Source organism: Myotis davidii, unplaced genomic scaffold (genome assembly GCF_000327345.1).
Source record: "Myotis davidii unplaced genomic scaffold, ASM32734v1 scaffold1238, whole genome shotgun sequence".
NCBI lineage: Eukaryota > Metazoa > Chordata > Mammalia > Chiroptera > Vespertilionidae > Myotis > Myotis davidii.
In genome coordinates this window covers 325,754-343,380 of record NW_006289106.1, presented here as the reverse complement: position 1 = coordinate 343,380, position 17,627 = coordinate 325,754, and the positions used below count along the sequence as shown (strand labels likewise).

General features: G+C 49.4%; 1 long non-coding RNA gene across 1 annotated transcript in view; it reads right to left on the bottom strand.

Moving 5' to 3' along the window:
* The window catches only part of LOC107182747, a 61,948-nt gene that overhangs the window by 22,686 nt on the left and 21,635 nt on the right, over positions 1-17,627 (bottom strand). The window contains exon 2 of the long non-coding RNA XR_001513478.1: positions 11,539-11,861. This is a non-coding gene — a long non-coding RNA (uncharacterized LOC107182747). The remainder of the gene's footprint in view (positions 1-11,538; positions 11,862-17,627) is intronic.

Here is a 17,627-nt window from a genome sequence, read left to right as displayed (position 1 = left end):
AGCTCTCAGCTTGACCCCATGGGATGCAGCCTCTTTTAAATAGGGATCCTCGTGCTGAGGCAGGAGCTGCAGAGCTCCGGAATGTTCCAGCAGGCCCACCAACGGGCCCCGGGCACAGGCTCCACACCCATTTGTACAGAATCTCCCTCATGCGTGTCTGCTGAAAATCTCAGTGCATTTTGTGTAAGCCTTCCGATGCCTCCCGTGTTCGGGGGCTCACTTCTAGGGCCTGCATGGGTGGCTGGGACATTTAAATGACAGCTGTGAAAGAAGGCCCCAACCCTTCGCTGGCCAGGGAGGAAAGGGCTTTGGAAACTAACTCAGTTGGCCTGGAATATCGTTTCTGAGCTGTGTGACCTTGGGAAAGTTTCTTAACCACTCTGGGCTCTATTTTCCTGATTTTAAAAAGGAGGGAAGGATAATGAAAGATATTCATCAAGGTTGTTCTAAACATTTTTTTAAAGTATGAGAGTGCCCATTACAATGATCAGCATGTGAACAGCATAACATGTGCTTAATAAATATTAATAACATAAAAAATATGCCCTCTGATTCAAGGCTTAAGGGTTACCACTGTTGGCTTTTGATTTCACCATCTCTACACTCTACACAGAAAACACTGTGTGAAATATCTCCTCTCTGTTCCCACTAACCTCTCACCATGACTTACAGCAGGAGTCGGCAAGTGACAGTCCTCAGGGCAGACATGGCCCACGACTTGTTTTCATAAAGTTTTATTTATAAAACTTCACATAGCCATGCCCATTCACTTACACATTTTCTATGGCTGCTTTCATGCTATGTAGGCAAAGTTGAGTTGTTACAAGAGAGACCAAGTGACTCCCAGAACTGAAAGATTCGCTCTCTTGCCCCTTACAGAAGTCTGCACCCCAGACTCAGAGGTTAGGTTTTCATCTCTTAGCCAAAAATTCATGCTCATTTCATATCCAGCTTCCGTCCAACCGTTACTGACCACCTACCATGTGCTTAAGCCCTAGTGATACACAATCAACAAAATACGGCCTGTGCTCTTTTGGAGATCACAGCCAGGGGCGTGGGTGGGAATTCGTTCATCTTATTTAACTTAACACGTCTGTAACATTTATAATGTGCCAGGCACTGTTTGCAGCGTTTTGCAAATGTGTAATCCTTATAACAACCCTATGAGGCGAGTGCTATTCTGTTCCGCACTTTCAGATGTGGCGACCGAGGCTGCTCAGAGAGGTGGAGTCACTTCCCTGAGGCCACACAGCAAGGAGCAGACCTACACTATAGATCCAGCCAACCTGGCTCCTGAGCCACAACGCTGCCTGAGCTCCAATTCAGAATCCCTAACATGCAGATTGGAGAAACTACATGTAAATAGTGCCCAGAGCAGCGGTTCTCAACCTGTGGGTCGCGACCCCTTTGGCGGTCGAATGACCCTTTCACAGGGGTCGCCTAAGACCATCCTGCATATCAGATATTTACATTACGCTTCATAACAGTAGCAACATGACAGTTATGAAGTAGCAACGAAAATAATTTTATGGTTGGGTCACAACAGGAGGAACTGTATTTAAAGGGCCAGAAGGTTGAGAATCACTGGCCCACAGAGTCCCCAGACTACAGAAGGGGAAAGGCTAGGCTGACTTTTCCTCTAAGACCCTTCTATCTGAGCCCTGCCTCATCAGTGCACTTTCCCAGACCCTCTGCACCAGGAACTTTTATAATTCCCGCCCCCAACACACCCGAAGGGGCTGTGGCATTTGCCCAGGGTCTCCCAGCTCTAATGGATGGGCTGAGATTGGAAGGCAGCTACTTGTGCTGCCAAATCTGTCCTTGGTAGCACATGTGGGGTCTCCAGAACAACTTAAAACAGTCCAGCACGGCTTCCTGTGTGGCCAGAGACCACGTTTGCTTTGGAAAGTGGCATTTCGGGCTGAGTTTTTACCTGTACTGTTGCCCACCTGATTTGTGGCCCTGAGCTCATTGGGGGGTTATAAGACCTACACCCTCCTCTCCCCAAAGGGGCTGCAACAAGTTGAAAATGTTAGAAGGAAAGAAATTATTTCATTTTTTTAAAATATATTTTATTGAGTTCTTACAGAGAGGAAAGGAGAGAGATAGAGAGTTAGAAACATCGATGAGAGAGAAACATCGACCAGCTGCCTCCTGCACATTCCCCACTGGGGACGCGCCTGCAACCAAGGTACATGCCCTTGACCGGAATCGAACTCGGGACCCCTCAGTCCGCAGGCTGATGCTCTATCCACTGAGCCAAACCGGTTTCGGCGAAATCATTTCATTTTACTTTATCCCAATGTGGCCTCCTTTGAGCTGGTTCTAGCGGCCAGGAGAACCTTAATGTGTTGAAAGGACATGCTGTAGTGATGGTGGCAGAAAAAAAGATGGGACTCAGCAGTGGGCAAAATGGTGACTCTGAGGGGTGAGCAAGGGGGATGTTGATTCACAAACTGCTTGGGTTCCAAAGACTAATGTGGAGAATCTGATAGATCATAAGAAATGGGAGTTGGAGGGGGGGCGCACCATCTCTGGGGGACCCTCCCCAGGCCTTCCATGGCTGGCCACAGCCAAGCTGCTAATGCAAAGGATAAAGGGGGGTCTTCCTGCACTGGAAACCAGCCGCTGCACCGAAAAGGCAGCTCCCTGGGACCAGACCTATTTTATTTTAATATCAATTCTAGGCTAGAATTGCCCAACTGCCTCCCTTGAGAAAGGAAGGGGAAAAACTGCTCTGAATCCTAACAGGTCTTCTTTAAAGGTCAGACTTCAGTTTAACTGTGACGGCTCAACAACTTGCTGGCCTCTCTGTCTCTTTCACTGTGTAAACTGAGGACTCCAGCTGCTTCACACCCTCCCTGGAACCATCGCACACTGTCGCCGAGGCTTCCTGCCCGCCTGTGCGGTCCCACATGCTTGCCCTTTAATAAGGCATCGAATCTCGTCTTTTTAAGAACCTCAAAAAACTAAAAATGGAACTCCCATTTGACCCCGTGATCCCACTTCTAGGAATATATCCCAAGAAAACAGAAACACCAATTAGAAAGGATATATGCACCCCTATGTTCATAGAAGCACAATTCACCATAGCTAAGATCTGTAAACAGCCTAAGGAGGGAGAAAGATCAACCAAAGGACTTGTATGCATGCATATAAGCATAGCAGATGGATGTGGACAAGAGAGGGTGAGGGTGAGAGCAGGATTGGGGGGATGAGGGGACATTGGGGGGATAAGGACACATTTGTAATATCTTAATCAATAAAGGGGAAAAATGTAAAATAAATAAATAAACCTTGCCCTAAAAAAAAAAAAGAACCCAAGAGGCAGGTGCTTCTGTTACTTCCACTTTACAGACAAGGAAACTGAGGCACAGAGTAGAGAAAAATGCCTCCCCCCTCCCGCCCCCAACCTGAGTCAGCAAGAAGGAGAGCTGGGATTTGAACAGGCGACTGTCTGGCTCCCAGGCCAGAAATGCAACCACAACCCAGGCCAAAGCCGCGTGGGCCCAGCAAGTGACCTCAGGACCCACCTGGAACCACCATCCCCTGCCACGCCCCCCCTCCAGAGTCCTTAAAACACTGACTCGCCCCAGTTCGTCTTTACAAGCCCCTTGTGCACGAACAAAGTCGCCATACATGTAACGACTGAGTGTTATGTGATGAAAATCGGATTCTTACTTTGGGTCTGCCTTCCATTTCTCAGAACACTGTCCACCGGGAGCAGGAAGGACTGGAGATGGGAACCGGGAGGGGGGACCACAACTTCCCGCCTCCACTCGGAAGCCACAGCGCCACCTAGCGGCTCGCTGTGGCCGCCGCGGCCAGAGCCAGGCCCTGTTCTGGCACAGGGGTCCCCAAACTTCTGTAAAGGGCCTGAAAGTCAAAATGTTCAGCTTTGCAGGCCAGCCTCTTCTACAGACTCAGCTCCGCCCTGTAGCACACATGTAGCCACAGACAACATACTTATGGGCACACAAACCCACCAGGCTACACTCCAATAACACTGCATGGACACTGAATGTTTACTAACTTCATAGAATTTTCACATATCGAGAAATATTATCCTTCTTTTGATCCCCCCCCCCAACCACTTAAGCAAGTAATAACTTTCCTAGCCCATGAGCCACACCAAAACAGGTGTCGGCCTGGATTTGGCACCCTGACTATGGCTTGCTGGGCCCTGTTCTAGAAGCTGGGGACCGAGCAAAGAACAAACCAGACAAAAATGCCTGCCTTGGTGGAGAGACTGCAGTCAACAAGATAAAAGCCAAATATATACATATGAACTGATCAACTGTGCTAATGGGAAAATAAAGTAGGGCAGGGGGAACAGACATGTATGGGGGCTGCATTGGAATAGGGTGGCGAGGCCCTGGCTGGGTTGCTCAGTTGCTCGTCCCATGCACCAAAAGGGGGGGAAAAAAGGTTGTGGGTTCGATCCTCAGTCAGGGCAAGTAAAGGAGGCAACCGATCAATGTTTCTCTCTCCCATCGATGTTTCTCTGTCTCTCTCTCTTCTCTCTCTCCCTACCTCTCTCTCTAAAATCAACGAAAACATATCCTCAGGTGAGGATAAAAACAAGCACATAGGGTGGTGGAGAAAGGCTTGTTAAGGAAGTGATCTTAAGTAACGGTTGGAAGGAGGTGAGGAAGGAGCCATGTGGATATACAGGGGGAAACATTCCCACCAGAGGGAACAGCAAGTGCAAAGGTCCTGAGGCAGGCCACCCTGATGTGTCCGATGGACAGTGGGAGGCTCATGCGGCTGGAGCAGAGTGAGCCAGGGGGAGAGCAGGAACAGGGCCTTGAGGGCCTTGGGGAGGACGTTGGTTTGTCCCCTAGACCCATTTCCACAATCATTGATATCCCATACAGGTTAATCGTCTCTCTTTGCGGTTCAGTGACATTCGTCGTTTTACTAACGGTCCCATATAATCCTAATTTTCTCACTGAAAACTATGGAGCTATCTTACTGGGCATTGAAAACTGAGGGAGTGAGAGCAGCAGAGAATAAATGGAAAAACTGATTCTCTAGAAGAATCCACTTCTCCTTCTTCCTCACCTGGCATGCCCTCTCCTGGACGCTTAGGCCTCAGGGACCAGGGCAACTCAGGCCAGCCACCCCAGCCCCAGCTGGGGACCTGCAGGATGGCGGGGCCTGGGCCTCCACCGCACAGAAATGGCTGGTTCTGTCCTGAAAGTCAAGGTCACGCCATTCCTGTCATGGCTTGAACCTCGATGCCTCGGTAACACTGGGAACCTGTTTGCCTCTCTGCATAAAGAGCAAACTAACAGTGACAGTAACAACGACAATGCCGGCTCTGGCTGCTTCACAGGACCGCCGTGTGCCACGTGAGCACAGAAACACTTTGGAAAAGCGAGATCTATTTATCACAATGGTGATGAGGGTTAAATGAGTTTATATAGAAAGGACTTGGATCCGTGCCCTGCAGATAGCAAATGCACCATCAATACTGGTTATTATTATCATTACAGCATAATAAGTGTTATTCACGGCACTCATTGCGGTTTGCTTAGCTATCCTCCCCCAGCCCCTCATTCTCCCTCCCAGGTCCTCTATTCGCCGAGGAGAAGGAAGATGATGGGGGTTAGAATGCGGGTGCTCAGACCACTGACCTCACCTGGGAGCCTGCTGAAAAGAAATTCAGAGTCCCAGGCCCCAGGTTAGACCGGCCGAATGGGAATCTGCATTTAACAAGATCCCACTGGGGTTCCAAATGTAGAGAAGTGTGAGAAGAAATTGCCTGGAAATTTCCTCCTTGGGGAGGCCCTCCCAGTCCCCCCCAGACCCTGTGCAGCCCCTCTGAGCGCTCCTCCTGCTTATCATTTGTTTTGTGTTGGTTTTTCCTGCTGGGTGGAGAGTGTGGTTCTGGAAAGAGCGGACTGTTGACTGATGTGTCCCCAAGGCCCCACATGAGATGGTGTCCTAACTATTGGTGAAAGAAAGAAGTAGGGGGAGAGGAGGGAGGGAAAGAAAGGGTGAGGAAGGGAGAAGGTAAGAGGGAGAGAGGAGGGGAAGGAGAGAAAAGGGGTGGGGAAGGAAGGAAAGAAGGAAGGAAGGAAGGAAGGAAGGAAGGAAGGAAGGAAGGAAGGAAGGAAGGGAAGAAGAAAGGAAGGAAGGGGGAGGGAAGGAGAGATGAAGGGGAGAGGAAGCGATAAAGTGAGGAGTAAGGGGGAGGAGGAAAGAGGGAAAAGGAGAGTGGGAGGAGAGAGGGAGACAGGAAGGAAGGAGGGGATGGACGGATAAAGGGGTACAGGGATGAGGAAGGGAGATAGTGTGGGTAAAGAGAAGGAAGGGAGGAGGAAAGAGGGAGAGGAGGAAGGAGGGGGAGAAGGAAAGCCTGTAGGGGCGAGGGGAGGTAGACAGCGCCTCCTCACTGCACTCTGGGTATAAGAAGCTCCAAAGTGGGTTAGGGGCACCCCAGGGAGTGCGTCTGTGGAAGTGTGGAACCAAATACTCAAACTTCCATTTCATTTATTGTTTCATCTAAAACGAAGAAAAGCATTCATTGGCTTTCTTACTCCTTAATATATGGCTGACCCAAATCTGCTTAGCCAGTTGGCAGCGACCCTCACTCATTCTCCTTGGATATGTCCATTCAATAGATATTTACTGAGCACCTACTGGGTACCAGCCTGGTCTCAGGCACCAGGGACACGCAGTGAGCAAGACAGATGAGCATCCCTGCTGGGGACATTCTAATGGGAGAAACAGACGAGAACAAGATAAATAACCATGGCAACCCATGGCGACGTACTGCAGCCTGCTCAGACCTGTGCTAATGGGTTCATGGGTTGGGATATCGGCTGGCAAGGTGGAAGGTTTCTAGAAAGAACAAGGATTCAAGAATATATAAATGGGAGCAGAAAGGGGCGGTGAGAAATGGCAAAGCTGGGACTCTGTCCTTTCCTGGCACCAGGACCCCATCAGTCACAGGAAGAAGTCAAAACAGTGGTGAGCTCTTGCAATCTCTATTAAAGGGCGGCCAAAAACATGCGAAATTCTCAGGAAGACATTGTGGGATGTGGAGTCCCTCTGCTGTGGTTACTTCACCTTCGTAGGCACTATGCCTGGTGGGATTCCCACAATGGGCAAAGCCACGTGGTTAGCAGGATGCAAAGGTTTTCAAACAGACAATTCCGAATGGGGCATTTTCTATAGGACAATGGATCTGGTTTCTTCCATGAGTCAATAGGATGGGGGAAAGGAGGCAGGGTCTAGACTAAGTAAGTCTCAAGAGATAGAACAACGAAAAAAGTAAACACAGAATTACCATACGATCCAGCAATTCCACTTGTGGGTATACAGCCAGAAGAGCTGAAAACGGTGTTTTAGGAGATATTTATACACTCATGTTCATGGCTGTCTTATTCAGAATGGCTGGAAGGTGGGAGCAATCCAAGTGTCCAGTGACAGGTGACTGGATAAACAAAATGTGGCATATCCATACAACGGAACATTAGTCAATCTTTAAAAGGAAGGAAATTCTGACACATGCTACAACATGGATGAACCAGAGGATATTATCTTGAGTGAAATAGGCCAGTCTCAAAGGGACAAATTCTATATGATTCCACTTAAATGAGGTCCTACAGAAGTCAAATTCATAGAGACAGAACGTCGAATGGCGGGTGTCAGGGGCTGGGGGAGGGGTGGGGAGTTACTGTTTAATAGGAACTAGGTTTCAGTTTAAGAAGATAAAAAAGTTCTGGAGATGGATGGTGATAATGGGTGTACAACAATGTGACTATACTTAATGGCCACTGAACTGGACACTTTAAAAACATTTAACACCATTTTAAAGGAATAGTTAATAGGCTTTAAAAAAAAAACCAGATTTGTGGTGGTGATGGTTGCATAGCAATATGAATGTATTTAATACCACCAAACAGTACACTTAAAAATGGTTAAGATGATAAATTTTATGTTATGTGTATTTCACCACAATAAAAAAAAAGACATTTGACAACCAAATGCAATATACAGACCTTCTTGATTCAAAGAAATCAACTATAAAAACACAAGTAGGGCAGTTTGAATGTGGACTGGAAATTTATATAAAATTATATTGTTAGTTTTGTAAGTGTGGTATTAGTAAGAAAATGCCCGTGTGCTTTAGATGTGTAACCTGAAGTTGGTAAAACCATATATGGTCTGGAATTTGCTTTAAAATAGCTCAGAAGACAAGAAAGAAGAAAATGGCTTAATGATGCTAATCTGCAAAAATCTTGATAATTATTAAATTGGGGTCATGGATATGTGGTGGTCACGGTGCGGTTCTCTCAGCTGTTCATGTATTTGAACACGTTCAGAATAAAATGCTCTTACAAAACAAGTAGTCAAAAAGTGAAGGCAAACTTCTAAAACACGAGGGCAAAAGTGTTCGTATCATTGAATTCTAAAAATTTAAATCATTTTGCCCTAGCCCCTTCGGCTCAGTGAAGCATCGACCTGTGGACTGAAGGGTCCCAGGTTCAATTCCAGTCAAGGGCACATCCCCAGGTTGGGGGCTGATTCCCAGTAGGGGGCATGCAGAAGGTAGCCAATCAATGATTTTCTATCATCATTGATGTTTCTAGCTCTCTCTTCCTCTCACTTCCTCTCTGAAATCAATAAAAATATATATCTAAAAATATAAAAAATATTTTAAAATTTTAAAATCATTTTTAAAAATTTACTCACTAGTATTTCATCATCTTAACATTTTCATAGTGCATGTAATAAATACAGCAGAATACTGTTGTAACTGATAAATAAAAATATACATTATGGGTGTGCTGAAAATGTGTTTGTTTTACTGATAGGCGTAGGAGTTCAGAAATTTAAAGATCATGGCTATAGATTCTTCAAGTCTTTTCATGGTACTAAAAAGTGACGGGAATAGGAAACTAAGGCAAAAGCTGGCCATTCAAGGAGAAAGTGACAGAAATAGGGAACCGAGGCAGAAGCTGGCCATTCAAGGAGGCTGTGGCGGAAATGGCATCTTAAACAGGGTCTCCTGATTCGGAATACCCTACAATGCTTCTCTTTTCTCCATGATAGGACTGACTTTCTTATTTCCCGAGTTATATGAAAGTTTGTTCCTACCACCTTCTACTGTAGTAAATCTTTGGCCAAATGGTAAAGAGCTCAAGTTTTGGAGTCTGACAGCCCTTGGGTTCGAATCCCAGTTCTACCACTTTCTAGCGGCAAGCTCAGAGGCACTCACCTCTCTCAGCCTCCATTTTCCACCTGCAGGTTGGGGACAATAACCACTGCATGGCAGAGTCATGAAAGGGCAACAAGACCATAAAGTTCTGGCCACAGTAGGTGCCCAATAAGCATTAGCTGTCATTACTATTATAAACTAGTGGCCTGGTGCACTGGTTTGTGCACATTGAAAGGAAATTAATGAGAAGGTGGCCAGGCCAGCAGGGTGGGACTGGAGGAGGCAGGCCAGACACGCCCTGGAGCCAAACTCCCGCGGTCCCTCCCTGGCCAGCCACACCTGGTGCCATGGCTCGATCCGGCAGGTGGGGTCCCTTGGTCTGCCTTAGGGGATCGGGCCGAAACCAACACTCTGACATCCCCTGAAGGGTCCCGGAGTGCAAGAGGGCACCCTGCAAAGGTGCTGTGGTACAGGGTGTGGAACACAAATGCAAGTGTGCAATAAACCAGATTTGGGGCCGACAGTGCCCCAGCAACAACATAAGGTGGAATTGCAGGGCCCCGGGAGGAATCAGGCTCCCTCTTCTCTGGTTCCAGGGTATGTCACCCGAGAACTGCTGCTGCCAAGTCACCGCAGCTCCACAGCTCCTGTGTTGAGTGTCTGCCCCCTGGTGGTCAGTGTGTGTCATAGGGAAAAGTCTGACCAGTAGAATGGTCACTTAGCCTTTTATATATATAGATATAGATTATACTTAATCATTTTCCTTGGGGAACAGGGTGTGTTTTATTATCTCTTTAATTCACTGACCCTTTTTCCTCCCCTAAAAATCTCTTCTTAATGGGTCTGTGGAAATAATTCATTCTAATCCCTTCGAGAAGCCTCGCTGTTTCTAAGGGAACTGATCAAATTTCTTTTTAAAAATAAAATGAAAGGAAAAAGGAGGAGAAGGGAAATAAACGGGGACTAAATAGAAGGGAGAAGAGAAAGAAGATGAGTCCTGGAGAGCGGGTAATAGAAGAACAGTGTTTAGCATTGTACCTACAGATGTTAGGTGCACCCTAGTTATTTAGGAAGTGATAGATGGATAGATGGAAGGAAGGGTGGATGGGTTGATGGGTGGACTGATGAATGGATGAATGGATGAATGGATAGGTGCCTAGATGGATGGGTGGGGAGGAGAAAGTCAAAAGGACCTCAGTGTCCTGTCACCACCATTCCCTTTCTACATGATGCCAGAATGTGCCACCAGATGTCAGGCTAACCTCAGGAAACCACCTCAGAGGCCAAACTGGCACCACCTTTCTCACTCAACCTGAGATCTTAACGGCTCCCATAGATAATCCAGTCTTCCTTGCATCCTGTATTTACACAGCCCTCATTGGCACACGGCAAACCCCACTGGCATCCATACCCAGCTCCCCCTTCCAGCAGATGGGAAACAGGAGAAGGGCCGTGTGGTGCCGGACTGGAGCAGCAGAGGGTGGGAGAGGGGCTTTAGGGTCCCGGGAGTGATCAGCACCCATGCCAGCCTCAGCCCCGGTCGTCCTGAAATCAGTCTTTCACATCCCACCTGATCTCTGCCGGAAGCCACACGGCTCTGAGCTTTTGCCAAAGAAACACTTGAGAAAAAGAAAAAGGAACCGGTGCCGGCTCTCCTTCCTCTGTGGCCAGAACTGATCCTTCGCACAACATGCCTTCGGCCCTCTGGCAGCCCAGAAAGAGCAACTTCCCAGAGACACTGAGCCCAGGGAGGCCACGGGCCAGGAGCACATGAGAGGGACAGCTCGAAGCCCAACCCTTGTCTGCACAGCAGGTCCCAGGAGAAGATCCCCTTCGGGGGCAGAGAGAAAGGGGGGCCAGGACCAGGATCTCCAGAGTCACCCCATTCTCACAGCCCCCTCTTTACCTTCATTACAAACGTGTCTTTCTGCCACTGGTTGAGGAGAGCAATTCCTGTCTTCTCCCCCCCGCCCCCCCCAACCCTCCCCGGAAAGTGGCATTTCTCAGCAGGTTCACGCCCATTGGAATTATCTGCAAACCCCTCCCAGGTCCCCAAGCAGGGTCCTCTGAGGATACCCTGCTTCACCTACCATTAACCCCTTTGCTGCGATACCATGAGATGTCCCGGGGGTTCCCAAGGGGTGCTCAAGGCAGCTGATATTAATCAACAGACAGGGAAGGCATTTGAGGTGTCAGCAGCCAGCACAGCTTATGAACGTGTTCCAGTCGCAAGCACCCGCCCGCCCCCTCCCCCCAGAATTTGTGAGAAATGAGCTGTGCCTGACCTCAAGAGACCCCTCGTATGGCCCCGTACCCCGGGTCCCTGCCCAGGGCTGGGGCTGGCCATCCACCCCGTGCATACTCACTCCCATTCCTTCCTCCTGGCCTGGGGGGTGCTTTGGATTTTGTGCGCCTGGTGGGCCAAGATGACATCCCGGTGGTCCACCAGGCCACCCCGCCGCTTCAGAGGGGGCCCCTCGCAGCTGCCGCTCATCCGGTGGGACCGTGTGACCTGCAAGGTGCTGGGTGGGCCCAGGGGGGCCGGATCTGGGGGCCCTGAGCCACCGTCCTGCAGGGCATCATAATGACCACGGGAGGAGAACATGGGGTCTGGGACTCAGGAAGACTTCGCCATCCATGGGCCTCGCTCAGAAACCTCGGGGTCTTCTGCCTCCAGCACAGGGTGAAACTAGAGAAGAAAGAGAGAGAGAGGGAGAGTGAAGGGGTGCAGAGAGAGTGAGCACAGGGGCAGGAGAGGAGGCAGATCAAAGCACAGTGCAGGCGACCAGACAGCCTTTCCCGGGAAGTCAAAATACACCCGAGGCCCAGCCCACCGGGATTTAGTATTTCCTTGGCAACTCCGGGCAGGAAAGCCGGTTCTTAGGAGCTGCCTGGCAACAGATGCCGACGATGGAGTGAAAGGCCATGAGCTGTGTCCCCGGACACACGTTCCACCTCAGAGGTGCCGGCCGCAGAGGGAGGGTCGCTGGATGTCTCAGCACCTCAGTGTTCCCCTCTGCAAAATGGGTCGTCAGGAGCCTGCTTGGTCGGGATCCTCGGGTCCCTGGGTCCTGTGAGCTCCAGAGAGCCACTTAGAAAACGGGAAGGGCGAGTTCAAGGTTCAGCTTTAAAATCCACGCGGGTGTGGCCACCTGCCAAGGGAGCCTGCTCTGGCCACCTCCGCTGGCTTTCTGGAAAGAGAACATGGACAAGTTCCCACCGCGCATGAATGTTCCAGGTGGATACTCAACACCAGAGGAACTCACAGCCCCGAGAAGATCTCTGTGTCCATTCCACTCACTTATTCATTCAACGAACGCGGAGTGAGGCCTCCATGTGCCCACCCTGTGTTGGGCAGCTGCGAATGAGCCAGACATAAGTCCCCCACATCATGGGATGGACATTCTCGGGGTGAGAAGGGCAATGAACAACATAGGAACGTTACGTAGAGATGAGGAATTGAAAAGTGCTCTGGAGAGAAACTGAACGGGGAAGGTGCATTTGTTGGCTGGGGCCATTGTAACGAAGTGCCAGGCTGGGCAGCCTAAACAGACTTTTATTTCTTCATCCTTCTGGAGGCTATGGGTCCGAGATGAAGGTATCAGCAGGGATGATTTCTCCTTGGCCTGTAGCTGACCTTCCTCTCCCTGTGTCTTCATATCACCTTCCCTGTGCATGTCTGTGTCCTAATCTCCACTTCTTCTAAGGACACCAGCCACACTGGATTAGGACCTCGTTTTACCTTCATTACTTCTCTAAAGATCCATCTCCAAATATAGTCGTAATTCTGGGGTGCTGGGGGTTAGAATCTCAACATCTGAATTTGGGGGGGACACAACTCAGCCCGGAACTGATAGAAGTGTTCGGTGGGCTGGTTACTGTGTTAACTAGGGGGTCAGAGAGTGTCACTGAGGAAATGACATCTAAGCAGACACCCTAGGAGCGGATGCAGTGGCCATGTGGGTACGTAAGGGAAGAGTGTTCCAGGCAGCAGCCCCAGGAGGGCCCACAGGGCAGGTTGCAGTATTAAATCAAGTGGTCAAGGTGAAAGTATTGACCTATAGCACTTTAGTATCGTAGGCTGAAGGAATCGCATGTGCAAAGGTCCTGAAGCAGGGCCACACATGACTCACTCAAGGAATAAGGAGGAGCCTGGGGTGTCTGTGATTGATCAAGGAGGAGAGGAGAGGGGAGGAGGGTGCTTGTGCAGGACCTGCTGGACCACGGGGAGGACTTTTCTTGGTTCTTCTTGGAGTGAGACAGTCCATGGCTTTCGAAATGCACACCTCACCCAACAGCATATTTTTAATCCCAAACTGATTTTTCCCACCAGCATCAGCCCCTACCATTAGCTTCTCCATGTCTGCCCAAGAAAAAGCAAACCCACTGGAAGGCCAGTATGAATAAAACAGCATTAGGTTAAACCTCAGACGCAAATATTGCACAATCACCTCAACACCCAGAAGTGTAAGGAGATGGGTGCAGAGAACAAGACCACCCCAGGTTGCAAAAAAACAAAACAAAAAATGGGTGTGAGAAGACAGGCTTAGCAACCTTCTGTTTCCTCTCCCCCTGTTTGAAGTATCCACAGATTCAATAACTCTCCCAGTCTCCCTGAAGCACACAATTTGATATAACTTTCTTTCCAAATCATGTAACTAATGGAGTTTAATAGATCTATCCTTCCTGACACCTTGAAGCTTCTATTTTATCCCACAAAACCTTACTTGTAACTGCCTCCAACCACGCATTTATAGTCTTTTGTGCTTTTTCCAAATGCGTTCCCCTCATTTTGATAAAAAATCTGTGATTCCTTTTATAAGCACTTACACATAGAAGGCATTTTGTTCCCCATTTTACAGCAATAAAACTGAGGACAGAAGGTAGATTCAAGCTTCATCACTACCTTCAGGAGTCATCCCTCTCCTGCCAAAAAAAATTTTTTTTTAATAAAAACAATGCTACATCATTGATTGTCATCTGGTAGTAACATACGGGTAATGAGAGCAACATGAATAAATGTTGAAGAACTATACTCCCAGCAAAGGACACCCAAGGAACACAAGCTGTATTGCTTCTCGACCATTTCTCGCTTCCTTCGTCATTTCCAGGTGGAGACGCTTGGGAGCAGAGTAACAGTATCTCCTCTCAGCATGAGCCAACAGCGACACGGCCCTCTGCTGCATGCTCACCTGCACAGCAAGCCACACCTGAACCTGAGGTCTATTTTGCAAGGATCTGAAGATGAGGTTGATGGGCTGCACCACCACCTTCTGTACTTTGTGGCCCTGGCCATGGTACGCCTGGTAGCTAACAAAGACCACCCCCAAAATAATATTCTTACTGCATCAACCTCAAAGAGAGATGCCCCCAAGTAAAGAGAGAGAGAGAGAGAGAGAGAGAGAGAGAGAGAGAACCCAGCTGTCAGGTTGGGTGTGCTGTGTAGTATCTACAATTTAGCTAAGACCTCAGAAACCAGGCGCAGTGGGAACACTTTCGTGGAAAAAGATTCAGGCACCTACAGAAAGGGTATTTGTACCTGGGAAGGTGGGAGGAGGAGCAGGAAAGACAAAAGCTAAGACACACACAGCTCAGGTGCCAATTTTTGAGACATCCACACGCTGCGTTTCCCGCCCTGCAGTAAAGCACATGGTCCCCAGTGCTAATGGCTGAACCATTCGGTGAGTTGTCACTCACCGTTCCTTACTTCCCTTCACTCCTTGAGTCAAATCCATCGCAGGTCCTACCCACTCACTTCCAAAACACATCCCGAATCCCATCCCCTCCCACCACTCACTGCACAGCCCCCCTCGGCTCTCACTTGCACTCAGGTAGTTGCTTCTCCCAGGCCAGTCAGCTTCCCCACTCCCCGCTGCCAAACTGCATCCTGCAGTCAGTGGGGTCTTTTTGAAACTACCGTCAGCCCTTCCACTGTTATAATAATACAGGCCACACAGGGCTGTCTCTTCTCTCTGACCTCATCCCCGCCTTTCTCCCCTTTGCCCTCCAAGCTCCGGACTCACTAGCCTCCTCACCCTTCCCGGTATCTGCCAAGCTCATTCAAGCTCTGTATCTATTGTTCTCTCTTCCTAGAATGCTGTTCCCTGGGGGCCAGGTTCCTCTCATCATTCAGGGCTGTAGCTAAATGCAGGCACACTCTTCACGTCTTCCAATGAGATCTTGCCCGTGGGGATGGTCCCTCTCTGGAAATGGGACTTAGGTGTGGGCCTGAATAACAGCTGCCTCCCCCCATAGGCTGAGGATCTTGTTCTGTTTTGTTTGCCATTGTGTCCCTGGCACCTTAAACATTTCTTGCATGAATGCATGAATGAATGAATGAATGAATGAATGAATGAATGAGTTCAGGAAACCATCATCACACACTTTGCAAACTTTGCCTGAAGTCAAGGACTTCTAAGTACAGATGGGATAGAGTGTGGTTGGGAGGAAGATGTATTCGGTGCCAGGTCAGACCTCAGCACACAATGCACTAGCTGTGTGGTCCCCAGAAAATTACTTAACCCTTCAGTCTTCTAAACAACGTGGGGTGATACCATCTGGTGGGTCAGTGAGCTTACCAGTGACAAGGCAGCACCCTGAGCACAGCACGGGGCCAGGGGAAGTGTTTGGTCAACACTGGCTCTTGTGTTGATACTGCAGCCGGTGGGCGGAGCCTGGTGGCCATGGGGAGAGGGGACAGCTGCTCTAACAACACCATCTAGTGCGTTCTGCAGAGCCCTCGCCAGCAGTTCCACCAGAGCCCCAGCTGTCCTGTGTGTACACAGAGAAACAAACCTGGCCAACAGGCGCTTCCCAGGCAGGCGTCCCTCCCTGGCACCTGCCAGGCCCTGTGCCCAGGTGTGCTATCCCCTTTCTCTGTTTGTCCAACCACAGCACGGAGGACAAAGCGCATGGGTTGGCTTCCCCTAGAAGCAGCCAGGTTTCATGAACAGACGGTTCCAAGAGAAGACAATGGGGGAAAGCAAATAGAAAAAAAATAAGTAGCTTTAAGCCTGAGGCCACAGAAAGCCTTGCCATTAACGCAATGAGAACAGAACTTTCCAGAAGCACCTGTATCCACCACTTCCCCAAATCCAAACGGAAGCCACACCTGAGACAGGGACTGACCCCCAACTCCATGCCTGGACCAGCCTAAGTTGCCATGGCAACTAGATAGTGTCTGCAGGTGCTCCTGATTGATACAGGCTGGTCCAGAAGCTATGGAAGAGGAGCAGGGAGGGAGGGACCCCAGGAAATCTGGGGGCCTTCTGTGACCCACCTCATATGGACAGGCCACCAGGCTTCCCCACCCACAGGTGAAACAAATGCTAGTAACTGATGAAGAGCAGCTTTATCTGTGCTAAAAATCAGTAAAAAGATGGCACTTAGCAAAAAGAGTAAAGGAAAAACATTCCCTAAAACTTTGCAAGCTCACACATTAGAAATACACACGCTACTCCTAAGGAGAGGATGAGAACTCAAAAATGTCCATGAAGTCCTTCATCCAGGAAATAAAAATAAGGCCAGCCCTGGCCAGTTAGATCAGTAGTTAGAGCATCCGCCCATGGCCTGAAGGTCTCAGGTTCAATTCCCAACCAAGGGCACGTACCTCGGTTGCAGGCTCAATGCCCAATCCAGGTTGAGGCGTGTGTAGGAGGCAACCAACCCATGTGTCTCTCTCACATCAATGTTTCTCTCTCCTCCCTCCCCTCTACTCTCTCTTTTAAAAAAAATCAATGGAAAAAAATATCCTCTGGTGAGGATCAAAACAATCTACACTAATAAAAGACAAAGACGCTAATTGACCATACCTTTGCTATGCCAAAGCCACGCCCACCAGCCAATCAGAGTGAATATATGCAAATTAACCCAACCAAGATGGCGGCCGACAGCCACAAAGCTGGAGCAAGTAGGAAGCTTGGTTGCCCAGGCGATGGAGGAAGCCAGGCTTCCTGCCTGCCCTGAGTAGGCTGTGGCCTCCACTCATGGCAACAAAGTTTCAATTATAGAAGACAAAATAAATCCCAGATACCTGCTTTCAGCCAGCCTCCACTGGGAGCTTGGGTAGCTGGGGGCCATGGCCAGCCTGCAAACAGCTGTCAGCCCTCACCCAGGATGGCCACACCCTCATGGGTGAGGGTCCCCACTGGGGGGCTTGGCCAGCCTGCAAACAACCATCAGCCCCTCACCCAGGCTGGCCACACCCTCATGGGGTGACGGTCCCTGCTGGGAGGCTTAGCCAGCCTGAAAACGGTCCTCAGCCCCTCACCCAGACTGGCCAGGCACCCCAGCAGTACACCCCACCCTGAAGGGGCTGTGGCCAGCCTGCAAATGGCCCTCAGTCCCTCACCCAGGATGGCCAGTCACCCCAGTGGGGACCCCCACACTGAAGGGGCTGTGGCCAGCCTGCAAATAGCCATCAGCCACTCACCCAACTGGCCACACCCTCATAGGT